The sequence below is a fragment of the Takifugu rubripes genome, chromosome 6 (assembly GCF_901000725.2).
Source record: "Takifugu rubripes chromosome 6, fTakRub1.2, whole genome shotgun sequence".
In the NCBI taxonomy this organism is placed as follows: Eukaryota; Metazoa; Chordata; class Actinopteri; order Tetraodontiformes; family Tetraodontidae; genus Takifugu; species Takifugu rubripes.
This window is the reverse complement of record NC_042290.1, coordinates 4830474-4844083: the sequence shown is the minus strand read 5'-3', so window position 1 is coordinate 4844083 and position 13610 is coordinate 4830474.

Below are 13610 nucleotides of genomic sequence, written 5' to 3'. Positions count from 1 at the left end.
GGTGAAACAGCCCCCAGGTGCACAGCAGAGTCACATCCTTGCGAAAGGGAAAATGGGAGAAATGCGTCAAAACAAGCTTCCAAAGCAGAGGGGAAAAAACACATTTATTGTCATTTTTCTCCGCATCACTTGGAGCCTGGAAGACCAGCAAATGCTGCCTTGCGATCTATTATCCATGAGGAAAACCTCCAAAAGAAGTGATATAATTGTTATTGCCGAAATTTTCCATCTTCAAAAAAGCATCAAGCGCCTCAATATAAAAGCCACTGACTATTTCCCCCTCATTTATTCTTAATTTTCTGGTTTTCCATGGTTCAATGATTCATCATGTGACCCTCATGTGTTACACCTGGTCGGCTTCACTGGCCCCGCCCCCTCATTTGCCATAGCTGTGCTTGATTGTCAGACCAAGTCTAATGTTTAGGTTTGGGTGTTGCCTGTGCTGCAACAGCACAGTGTGAAGCAGCTGTGTGGTGCTCAGCAAGTCCTCCAAGATTCTGGATTAGCTCTGTGTTGGTGGGGTTAGCGCTGGGGCAGAACTCTTGCGCGGTCACACGTGATCTAAGATGTTGAAGCATAGCAGCCACCAGAAAACCCAACACACAACATAACGGACAGGCAAGAAGAGGGTCCGCGTTGGGGCTGATGTTTTTAAGATTGGTGGTCAGATCTCATCACAGTTCCAGCCTAAATAAGAAACATTTGGTCTGAGCTCTGGCAGGAAGAAAAAGAAAATAAGAGACAACAATAAGACAAGATAATTGGACGTTCGCCATTGTAGGAAGGAGGAATGGGGACAAAAATAGCCTCATTATCATTATTGTGTGTATCCCACTTTAGCAACAGAAATGATGTTTACATGAACAACAAGGACATGCACGTGACTTAGATGGTGCATAGTTTTCCATTAATAGCTGCTATATAAACTAAGCAAGTTAGAGTGCCTTAGGCCAATATTAACCTTTAGCATCAGCAGAATCAACTCATAAATATCTGGACAGTGACTATATCCCTTCAATATACTGATAGAACTGAGTTTAACAGTCATAAAAGACGCCTCCTTTTTCTTTCTGGATTTCTTATTTCTCTTCTTGTTGCTGCAAAAACATGTTTTGGTGGTCTCAGATAGGATTAGGCCTTATTGGACCTCCAGTGCACATTATTTCTTTATATTGAACATAACACTAATTTGAAATTTTAACGCCGGCGCAGCCTGGCTAGCCATATGGTCCAATCAGATTTGGAGCTGGGTGAAGGCGGGACATCGCGCAGCAGGTCCACGAGCAATAACCGAGATAATGGAATTTGAAACATTCACATTTATTGGGGGGAAAAAAAGAAGAAAAATAACGTTACGGCTTCACAAACTATTGCTGTCAGAGGAATAGACGGCAATAACCCTTCCTGTTTCCTGGGCTGCTGAAGTACATTAATGTGGACTCGTAGTTGGGAAGAGGAGACTTTTGTCTCTTTTTAGACGTTAAGAACAAAAATTGGGGTCGCCGTAGAGACATTTGGTAAACATGTGGCCTCATGTGTGGCATTAAACCAGACCTCATCGCTCTACGTCTCCTCCCTGGGGGGCATTTATTTGCATGCCCGGTGACCGATGACATCACCTTTCCTGATTGGTGCCGTTAAGCCTCTAGCGGCTGTTTGGTCTCCGGCTCGTCTTCCCTGACAAACCAGCAGCGGAGCCTCCTCGATCCGGGCGTGCTCCGCTCAGATTGATGGCTGTGACGTGAAAGCAGAATCTGAGCGAGCGTCCGCTCTCCCCTGACGGTCTTCCACAAACTGCTTCCTCTGGTAAATGTGGTGGTTCCTCCGCCATCTGTCTCTGTCACGGGGGGAGTAACGACACGTAAACACGTGAACTGTGATCACAGTTTGCAAACACTAACCAGGAAACGCTTCTTCTGGCTTTCATCCTCCTCTTGCTCAGAGTTGTGGTAGCCCGGATGGAGATGATGCGGAGGCGTTTGGGCCGGTGGGCGGGGTCTGAGGCGAGAAGGCAGCCATCGGAGGGGGTCACTGTGCTACTTTTATTAAGCACTCGCTTCTGTTTTAGGTACAAGCTCCTCTTGGGTGCTGAGGGGGAGCTCTGAGAGCTAAATGCCCAATTAACCTTGCCTGGCTTAGGCGCCGTTTCACCGTTTTTAAATGGTTCCCAAACGGCAAAAGGTAATTAATTAATTTTAATGGGATGGTGCGCTCAGTTTGTCGCTAAAAGGTGCGCAGTTCACATGACACTAATCAATTTGCTACCTTTGGTCTTGTTTTGTTTTGTGCATGCTACTTGGGAGAATATTTGACAACATAAATTGATTTGGCAATTGTGTCGACGTCCCTCTGGTCAAACATTTAAAAGAAAATGTCATCGTGACAGCAAAGCTAGCGCTAACAGGCGTCGAAGAGCAAAGGGAAACATCGTCTTTCAGAGAATCGTCGAAGGCTTCACATTTCCTCACCATACTAATTTACTTATGTTTTAATTCCCACTTTTCTATCATTAACTTCAAACATATTAACCGCTGCTTCTAACTGCGTTGGGGGGAGGGATCCAAACATCAGATTGAATAATGACAAACACAAAAGGGTTAATTCATTCTGATTATCAGGCGAGGTCTCTGGCTATGGATCTTGCATTTTGCTGCCTTTTGCATTTGAAGAAAGGCCATTAATAACAGAGTTACATTTAAAACAATACCGCGCCGCTAACCCCGCCGCAACATTACTCAGGACGGCTGATTTATGAGCGCTGCTTCTCTTCTAATAAGGATTTCTCATCAACGTAGTGCAGATAAAGACGGGAGATTCAGATTCACAGCGCGTAGCTGGGTCTATTCAACCCGTCTGCGAACTGTTCTAACAATATTCGCCCCTTTAAGGCGCCATATTTGCTCTGACGTGATGCTTTTAGGGCCGTCTGTGTAAACACGGTGCAAATCCGGACCAGATGCAGTCGCATTAACATTCGACTTTACTCTTCCAGACTCTGGCAACTGTCAGGTCTCTTTCCTGCTCACCTCCTGTAGTAAATCACAAAGGTTCTGTTACCTGTGTGCCATCGAAGAGCCCGTCACCAGGCAACCTCAGCCGTGCGCATTCGTCTCTGTCTTTGGGCTGTTTTCACTCTCCTTCTTCTTATTCTTTCGTGGCACTCCTGCTTTTATTAGCATTACGCGAACTGCGCTAGTGAATCCAAATAAGGTGAGGTTTTGGAGAGCGTATTAAAAATGCGAGATTATGAAAACCTAATTCAATTCTAAAACGCCGCAGCAGATTCACAGCCGCCATTAAAAATAGATTTCATATTAAATGTTCCTCAGGCACCTCTGTCCCTCCACACAGCAATGATAACTGCACGGCAAATAAAAACACTGAATCACTTACGACACATAAACGTGCGACGTGGCTACGGAGAGGGATGTTTCATATTTCAATACACAGAGTAGCAACTTTATTGCCCATCCTCGTGGTGAAGAGCGGCCAGCTGGCCTCCCCCTGTGGGGGAACACGCAGTTTTGCCATCTGTTGTCAAAAAACCTAGATGCGTCTCCAGCAACTGATCCTGCTGCCAATAAATGACGGGATGAAAAATGACCCCCTCACAACGCCGCCGAACCAGGCAGACGACGCCCGCGTTCCTGTGTTTTATGTCTCCCGCTTGTCGGCCATGACTAAGCAATGTGAAACGGTTGCTGATTGTGTATAAACCGCAGGAAGCTAACCATGCGTGAGCCTTGGGGCCCCTCCTCACCGGCCTCAAGGTCAAGGTAGTCGTTAGCATACCCGGAGGCCTGTTTGTTGCACAGCCAGCAGCAATAAAACTGTGACAGTAATCAGGGCACAAACGCTTTGCATGAAAAGGACAAAGATTGTGGGAGGGATGACGAACAGGGACCAAAAAAAAGGTTGCTGACGAAGTAAAAGTGGGCCATTTGGTGACGCTGTAACATCTAGCTATCTAGCTGAAAACCCATTAGGCTAACAATGAAATAACTTTAGAGGACTTCCAGTGATAACAACAGAACTGATATTTGGTAAGATGAGTTAGACAGGTCTCCCAGAGCAGAAGCGCGTGTTCCTTTTATTATTCCCAGGTGCGTTTCAGTCAGCTCGCATTGTTAAACTCACTCTGACTTAAATCTCTGCCGTGGTATTATTGCCACGTCCTCCAGAGTCGTGTCCATAGCAACAGCCATGTTATTCAAAGCAAAGTGTTGTGATAAATAATGTTATTGGACAGCGGGGGCCCCTGAGAACCCTGTTGATTTGGTTTAGCCCCGTCAGACTCTCTCCAACTGTAGAATGAAAACGCGATATGAACCGATGCAGATATCGTGCATGTGTCTACAGCTGATCAATTTCTGCCTGAACTTGGCTCTAAAAGGGGAGGGAAATCAATTAATGCTGATTCAATATCGATAAGGGAGCCAGAAATTGACGAGACTTTGCCTTTTATTTTATTTGTCCTACGGCGTTCAGCTACAAACTGGTGAGGATGTTCCACTCATCCTCACTCATCTGTGTCAGTGAGTTTTCATCATTGTAGAAAATGTATCAGATCCAGCAGAACCCTGGGTGTGCATGCTAATGGCAGCCCGTGGAGAGCCGGGTTCCCTCTGCGCCTCCATCAGAACTGCCACCCAGCAAAGGCCGAGCGCGGATGATTGGGCGAGGCGCTCCAGCGACTCGTGCTGGCCACTTGACCTTTCGTGACCTTCGGGGCTGATGAATGGGGCTGAGTGTTTCAACATTTTAATCCCCCCCCCCCCCCCCCCCCCCCCCCCAACGTTAAATCTGTCTGCCCAGTGCTGCGTGTCATATTTCTGAGGCGCTGTTTCTCTATCTTTTTTCATCTATCTCCAAATTTAATCCTTTGCTCTACTCTTCCGCTGTGTGCTTTCAACCCCCTCTCAATCTGTTTTGATCCAATTCAACAGCCATGTGCACTTCTGTAAGTAAGAGTGAATCACCCGGGGTGGGGGGCTCTCATCAAAGCGCTGCCAGGAAGACAAAGCGGCCAGGCAGCCCGGTACTAACTGCCAATGTCCTTAAAGGGGTAGTTGCTGCCAATGCCACCTTTGATCAGTCCACCGTGACTGTTTCCCACAGCTCTGGGGTCGTTGGACAGCTTTGTGTCATGTCGCCACAGTGAAGCTGCTCTCTGTCGCCTCTTATCTGGGGGAAAAAAGCAAACTTTTATCGAGAACTGTATGTATTTTCAGCTATCGGGCAAAGGTTTCCCCTCCATTACATCCACATCTTCCGTGCGAACATGTCTGTGTGGTTTTTTTGGACTACGCTGCACCGGGAAAGATATGTAGTTACCACGGTGGATGAGGATTTAAGCCTTGTTTCTGCAGCAATGAGTGAATCCAAGGTCAGATAGCCGCAGAATGCTACGCAGAAAAGTGGCCGAGTCTCCAATCCTGTTAGCTGCGCTATTACAATTGTCCTTGACGGGAGGAAGATAGAATCTCGCTGTTCTGATGGATCAACATGCAGGTGACTTTTAATTCAAACGCAACCCCGTCACTGCTAAAGCTAACTTTGGACCCTGACAGAGGAGGGTAAAGCTTCAGCTGCCCTTTAGGATCACAAGCGGGGCGGCCCAGCATGGTCAGTCCGAAGGTTTTGCTCGAGCCCGCCATCATTACCCTGCTGAGATCTTAAAAATTCTAATGAAGCCCTCCAGCACCGATGCCCCCGCCCCCCGAGGTGGATCCAAACAGCCCCGCGAGTCTTCACACAAGGGTCCGGGCAGATTGAAGCAGGAGATGTGCTGGGCTGAGCTTTCTGAATTGGCAAGGTCGGGGCCAAAGCTCTGACCCCCCCCGCCGTCCGAGCACAAGGACGAGGGCAGCCGTGCAGAGCTGAGCCGCTGCAGTGTCAGTCAAGCTGCGCACCCATGCAACTTCTGTCCTGTCCCCGTCTCTCCTGCCCACCCTCGCTTCCGTCTTGCCGCCCCTTCGCAAAGGACAAGCGGAGGGTGGGAGGGATGCTGCGTCCCTCCCCTCCATCTGGTGCTGCATGCCTCTGTCAGGATGTCAGCCTGCACATAGTAATGAAGGGTGTCATCAAGGTTACTGCATGCTGGAGCGGTGCCTGCTCCTCCTCGGCTCTCTATCCTTCTTTATCTTGTTTGTGCGAGACACCAGACGTATTTACACAACAGCAACCCGCCAGCAAAGCCCATAACTTCCTTTTAAAAAGAGGCGACTTTGTCATTAATCATTCATATTCATTAGCGCATGTGTGACACTCTACGAAGACCAAATGTTAATAAAGCTATTTGCATCATCCCACTGGCTCTTTTTATTTATTTTTTTCACCATCTTCAGTGGAGAATGTAGCATAAATATGAACGTTAAAAGCATCATTGCGGTCCTGACCCAGCAAAGTAATTGTTTTTCTAAGATATATAATATTAATTATTCAAAATTAAACCCAGGACTAATCTTGCCATTATGACTCCAGCTGAGCGCTGAATAAACTCATTTGAAAACAGTTCGTGATCTCAGCCGGAGTCGTTTCTGGGTCCAGAAAAAGGTCGACGCCCTTTTGTAATAGCGGTAGAGACGGAGACGCGGCGCTCTGCTGAGGATTCCTCTAATGAAAAGTGTGAGAGGAGGAGACGGACGCTTCCGTCCTCTTTAAGGTTTCCTCTTTTAAGAGGAGCTAAATTGATGTGTAAATGTCCGTCCACCGAGCTCGGTGCCATCAGTGGCATCGCCGGGCTCAGGATCGGACTGACATCAATTTTCCCAGTGTCACTGGTGATGTATTGGTACTACTTGATAAACATGGCGGGTGGGGCGCGTTACCCTTGCAGGGAGCCGCTGGGGGTCAAACACAAGTAAAACACTGAAAACTTTCTGCTTCTTTCCAATGCCAAACCCATCTCTCAGCGCGTCGATCGTTTCGGATTATCCACAAATGCATCATTGCAAAGCTATTTAATAGCTTTGATTAAGTGTAAACTTGAGGTTTGGACGGCATTATTGGTAAAGTTTAAGGACTTGCGTTTTACTCAGTCCTCAGCTCCTAAAAGAGTCACATAATGGCCCTGAATTCATTTACATTTTTCAAATCTGCTGATGAATCGAGGGCTTTCATCTCTGAGGATCTCTGAGGGCTATCTGAGATGGGGGATACATGACAAAAGAGAGGAGAGGAACGTCCTCCGTTAACGCTTCAGATCCTCGGAATGAGGCCGCGACAAAGCGAGGAGCTCTGCGCAGCACTTGTCTCTTTGAATCAGGAGAGATTTGGTTTGGGGAAAGGTGGGCTGCGCCGCTGTCGGCTCAGCCTCGCCGCACAGCGACGGGGACGCAGCTCCCGACTGTAGAAGACCCACTGCTGTCATAACAGGTGGACTAGCGCAGCCTGTGAGTGGATGTGTGGAGGAATATGACCTGGCTTCCTGTTTATGGCGGGATTCCGTTTGGGGGTGTCTGTAAAGGCAGTTAATTGATCGTTGCATTGTGGGTAGTCGTGACCTTTCAGCGCGTCGGTCGTCCTGTCAGTAGGAAAGGGGAGGTTTTTAATAGCAGGCAGGTAATAAACATGATATAACACTGCAATAATGAATGTTATGTTTACTTGTATATAATAACCTACTTCTCAGAGCTTCTACGGGGATATTTTTCATTTCAATGATGTAATTATCATAAAACATCGACTGACTGAAATGCTCGAAATTCACATGAGCTCTGTTGCCAAGTCTTCAGAGCTGTCATGCAATTTTAATGCAATGTGCGCTTAATAATTCACGAACCACCAAAATCCGCTGTTATAAATACATCCTCCCAACTGCTGATTAACCCTATAGGCCCTGTGGAGTCTCATGCAACGCCAAATGAAGAGAGACCCACAATTCTTTCTGTCAGCTCGAAGATTCAATGAGGCGAGACAAACGTGGTGTCTGTGTTTAGCGTTGACCTCTCTCACATTTAAAAAAAAACAAACCGTATATATCCATTACACGTCTCACCACTCGGCGGGAAATATAATATAAACACAAAAATACCATACAAATCTGATAGACATCTCCATGTTGGTGTACAGCCTGCCGGATGGAAAGTAACATTGCGATCTTTGGGAGAATAAAAACAAGATTAACGTGGGTCAGAGGGAAATATTAATGGACGCGAAAAAGGCTCTGTGGCTTTTCAAATCCGTGGCCTAATGGACTGTATTGACCACATTAATAAAACAGGATATGTGTTTCTAATGTCCTCTCCGTGGTGCATTAGGCTCGCGCTCTGGACTGGGGCTCCATTTGTTTGTCTGGACGGCGGCGGGCTGAGAGAGAAGAGACGTGGATCCAGAAATCATTTGCTCTTTTGCAGGAAGCGGTTGGAAACAAACAAACAAAAAAAGACCCCCCCCCCACCCTCACCACCACCCCACCCCCGACATTCAAGATTGTTGTAACATGTGCACAATTACAAGTTTCAGTTTTATGAGAATCCAATAGCATTCTATTTGAGCCGTTAAGCATTTTTGACCCCCCCCGCAACAGATTTAACCCTTTATTGCTTGAATCAAGAGTTCCAAATGAACCGGTGACAATGTACAACCGATCAACAGTGACCTAGAGTCTGTTAAACTTTTTGAGCCAACTACCAGCTCAGTTATTAGCCCCAGCAACAACCTGTAATACCCCCAGGGACAGACGGGCGACATCGCCATAGTCCAGCTCAAACTGGCCGTTGTTCCAGTCCTCTTTCACCAGCGAAGAAGCGACGGACAGTGGAAAATTCATGGTCTTGGTAATTAAATTTCAGCAAACCTTGCGGAGCCCCCGGCAGCCATTATCTGCCAACAGGATTTTGATTAACTGGACATGAATACACTATTATCTAGAGTTACTGTTTAGGGCCTCAAAGCATCAGGTCCCTAATTAAAAAGAATAATGCGGCGCATCTCACGTCCAAAGCAATCTGCGTCTGGCTTCGTTAGCGCGGCAGCAAAGAGTCGAGCGCGGAACAAGTTGTCAGGAAGAGGAAAGCGTTTTATTTTGGATGGTTCTGATGTGAAATGGGCTCAGCTTTGAGCTGCTGTAGGCAACATTATCTGTTGTCCTTCCTGGCTGAACATGAGGTCAACGCGTCCCTCTTTATACATTCTGGGGACATAAAACTGTGAAGCAAGTACTCCCCCCCCCTCCCCTCACCCCCCACCCTGCCTTTAGTCCAACCATTTTATTCAAATTTAGCTGACACGGGTCTGAACTGCGGTAATGTTCCGAACGTCACCTTGACATTTTATCTGCTCGCTGCTCATCTGCCTCAATTGTCCTGCGATGCTTTTTGCAAACAGTCAAATCGTGCGTTTTAGTGGAATACAGGCATGATTGGTTTTTTAAACTTTTCATGATACTTTTAAAGCTCTTATGCTCCTGGCTGAGTTGTTGACCTCATACGAGGTTGAGATCCTCAACTGGGGCCCTTCTGATTGGCCCATGATGAAGAATAAGAGGCTTTTAGGGTTGGCAGGAGATGAGGCCATCCAGATTAGTAATTTAAGCCTCTTTATTTATTTGCTTTCTTTAACATATCGGATCTTTTACGGCCCTGGACCTTGATTTTTGGGATCCAGGTCGTCCGATTGATTTGATTAGAAGATGGAAACATTGTCGTCTCAAGATCTGGGGAACTAAAAGTCGGCATGAGAATCAATCAGAAGAGTTTATAGGATGCTTTTTCCCCCGCCGCACACATCACTGACATGGTGGAAGAAGAACTCATTCAGCGAGTTCTATATTCCATTTGGAGGTTTCAAGGCAGAAGAAAAATGGTAAAGAATTAAATAACTCCTGACTTGGTGTCCCAAGTACAAACAGGTCCGCGCCAGAGCTTTTTCATAAATCTCTGGCGCCTTGTTCACCTTCAGAACCAATCTCTCATGTCTCTCTCTGCTGCCAGCCAATGACGGTTTTAGTATGAGATTTGTAATGCGGGGACGTTGGGTCAGCAAAGGTCTCAGTGTTTCTGTCTGCGAGTTTTACCTGCGCCGTGTGACATCTATATGAGATCAAAAACAAATGTCACCTGACAAAAGAAGAAATGGTGCGGCCCGATCGGATCCAGCCAGCAGAGAGCTAATTTGTGAACCTTTCAATGCGAAGGTTGACTTTAAATATTAATTACCCCTGCGATCCCCTTAATGAAAGGGAATAATGTAAAGAATATATAGGCAGCCGCCTTGTTTAAATGATTTAGGTCCCTGTGCTTTAATTTACTTTGCCTGCAGAGCGCACACGTTCAGACATCGCTACGCATGCCTGAAATATGTCAAATCCTCTTTCTCTCTTTAAAATTAATACACTTTCAAGGGAACTAAAGAACAGTCTGCAAGCTTCTGACTTAGAGATTAATTAGCTTGGATTAATGTATCATCTTTAAAGAAGATTTCAGCTCCAGTGACTTTAAAGGCCACAGAAACTGTTCAAACCAAGAATTCACAAAGCTAAGCTATGGATGGTCATTTTGGGTTTCAAGTTGGCATCAAATGATATCTATGAAATGGACCTTAATCTGGACGCTAGATTTCGCTTCATCTTGGCTTTCTTTGCTCCTTTTGTAAAGAATTTGGAGGCAGGGCCCTGTAGTTGTTAAGGAACCAGCGGAATTTCTGTCAGTAATCTGTCTTCCGCTGCCACAGGCCACCAGGTAATTTGACACAGGAGCGTCTAACCTCCCCTCCTTCCATTTGAGAATAGTGTGGCCCTTCAATTTAAAGGCCCTGGGAAATTCAAAGTAAATCCATTTCATCATCAGGGCCTGAGATTTGGCAAGGCTGGACCAGATTGTTTGGTAAGTTGGTAGAGTTGTCTGCAGGGAACATTGGAACAGAAAAACACTCAATTAAATTGCCAAGTTAGCGGCTTCGACCTCCGCTGGAAGTTGTCAGATATTATCCCGAGTTTAGAAGCCGCGAGGTCTTGAGTCATTTCGGCTGTCGGAGAAGTTGGACTCAGTCTGTCCCAGTTATGTAAATGTGGTTTTAAAAAGGTTGAACCGTTGCATCCAGGTCAGAAACAATACTTTTGTATAACAAATTCATAAAAAAAAAACCCTGACTTTTGCTCCAGATGACCTCCAAAATAAAAGCACTTGATCATAAAAGATCTTTCTTATGGAGATAAAATGAGCCGTGTTTTTAAAGCCTTTTTAAATGGTTTGCTCAGTGATATTTGGGGCAATAACAGGTGCACTCATGAGCTAAATGTGCTGAGCACGGATCTTTTCAAATAACCTTTTTTTTTTTTAAGTACTCAAAGAAAAACTAAGCATTTCTTGTCATTTAATTAGGTAAAAGGAGGTGGTGGCTTTCCATTAGGAGTTGTAGATTATAACCTTCTCATTTAGAAATTATGTGAATCTTACATATTCATAAACCTGTTTATGTTGTATCTCTAAGACTGGCTGAAGATGCTGAGATTGTAAATATTTAAGTACATGATGAGAATGAAGGTAATATTTTCTGATGTGGGATATGGGGCACCTCAGAGCTCCGTATGAGGACCTCTCATTGATATTTTAAATGGTTTGTAAATCTAAGATCAAAATAATGAGGAATTTTGAGGCTCTCGTGTCTCACTCAATCCTACCCAAGAAGCAGAGGTGCAGATGTGCTTAACTCCACGGTACCACGCTCCATCCATCCAAAGACTTTAACCTGTACCCAGATTTATTTTGCTCCTTTATTACGTGTCTCCCGCCCACACCTGTGTGTCATAACATAGGTCTCCATTCTTGAGAGCTGAAGTCAGAGAGCTGCAGGTATATTTCTGTAAAAGTCTCTCTGGAAACAACCTCCCTCTCCTCCAAGCTGAAGACTGTAAAGCTGGGTAAAAGACTCTCTTTCTCCCATCTCTGCGCTTCTTCTCCAGTGCTTCAGCTCCTCTATCAACTGCCACGATTCTTTTTCACTTCAGGCAGCAACTTTAACATACACTCCACTACGATTCACAGGAACCAAGTGTAAATAAGCAGATATAATAACGCAGGTCAGAAGAGGAGCATCAGTGAAGTCCTTGGGATAAACACTGTTTTTTTTTTGTTTTTTTTTTAATGCTCACTCTGCCTCGACAGTGCTGACAATATTCATAGAAGTGGGTTCAGGCTGTGGTGATGATAATAACAGCTAACCCAAAAATCCCCCACTTTGACTTTGATGCAACTGTGACTCCTCCAGTTGTCTCAACTAAGTGGATCCAAAGAGATAATGGCATAAACAAGATTTGGCCCCCGGGTGCAGGAGGAATAATCCACTTTGATGGGCGTATTACCAAACATGACGGGCACATTCCTCTAAGTGGAAACAGTGGTGATGGAATCATTCAGATTTGATTTTCCATTCTCCTAAACTTCAATTCACCCACATCGATCCCTTCCGCAAACAGAATTGGTTTATTCTCTCTTTTTCTTTGGAAATGATTGGACTGCTGATGCGACGTGCAGCTTCTTCAAGGACCTCAAACCAGGTTGGAGATGTGGAAAATCGTACCTTTGATTTAACTCTCCTGATATCATTTGTTTCTAACATCGCCAAACATTCTTCCTGTGCTGCATAATGGGACACCGTAATGGAAAATTTTAGTACAAACAAAGACAAATTAGCTAGCTTACACGTGTTCGGCTGTGTAGCCAGATATGTTGTGATCTTTCCAGGAGCCATCGGTGTGATCTCATGTCGATGCGGGCAGTAATGCATGCTCTTAAATCAGCACACTCACATAAATCCGTCTAAACCTCTAACATTTGTTTTATTCCCACTGGATTTATTGGCAATTATACCTCGCATGAACCATCATTTATTTCAGAACAAGCTGTTTAGGATGAACAATTGTGTTAAAGTGATATTAAATCTAAAAATTGTTATAGGATGCAAAAACAAAGCATGCTTTTAATAAAACATTACTCCCAGCTGAAGGGAACGAGCCAATTTGTTGTCTAAAACTGTTTTTCTTCCTCATTTTTTTTCCAGGGTTTTGTGAGTCAAAAGATGCAACAGTCTTTGCTAAATTATTTAGTTTAGTTAATTGAGGCCTGTTATTGTTTGAGCTGCTCTATTAAATGAAAAATTAAAAAAAGAATACACGGAACACTGCGGATCACAGGACGCGCCAGCCGCCCGTTGTTGGAAATTACATAAACAATGTCTTCCCGAAACATTCTAGAAAAACAAACGAGTCATTAGAACAGCGGCTAACCACATTCAAATGCTTGTTAATGTATGAAATATTAATTGTAACGTTTAGGAGCCAATAAAGTGAGAGCTGTTAACCTTATTGCAGCTGTTTTGGCTCCTCCACATTAAGCGCCTGTCTTTGCTGTCATGGTAGCTCCCAGAAAAGGAAACAAATCTCGGGGGATTTTGCTTCGCGTGCTCCTTTTCCTCTTCTCTCAACCCTCACTGAAGCATCTGCTCTGTCCTGAAGTGGTCACTAAACACAGCTCCTCAGTGCATGGCCAGACATGACACACCAGATAGGAAGGAAAAAAAACACGCCATCCATCATGAAAGCTTAAGGCCAGGGAGGCAGCAGCACCATCAAGCCGGCCATCTCTCACTCTGTCGCTGCTTCTATCTTC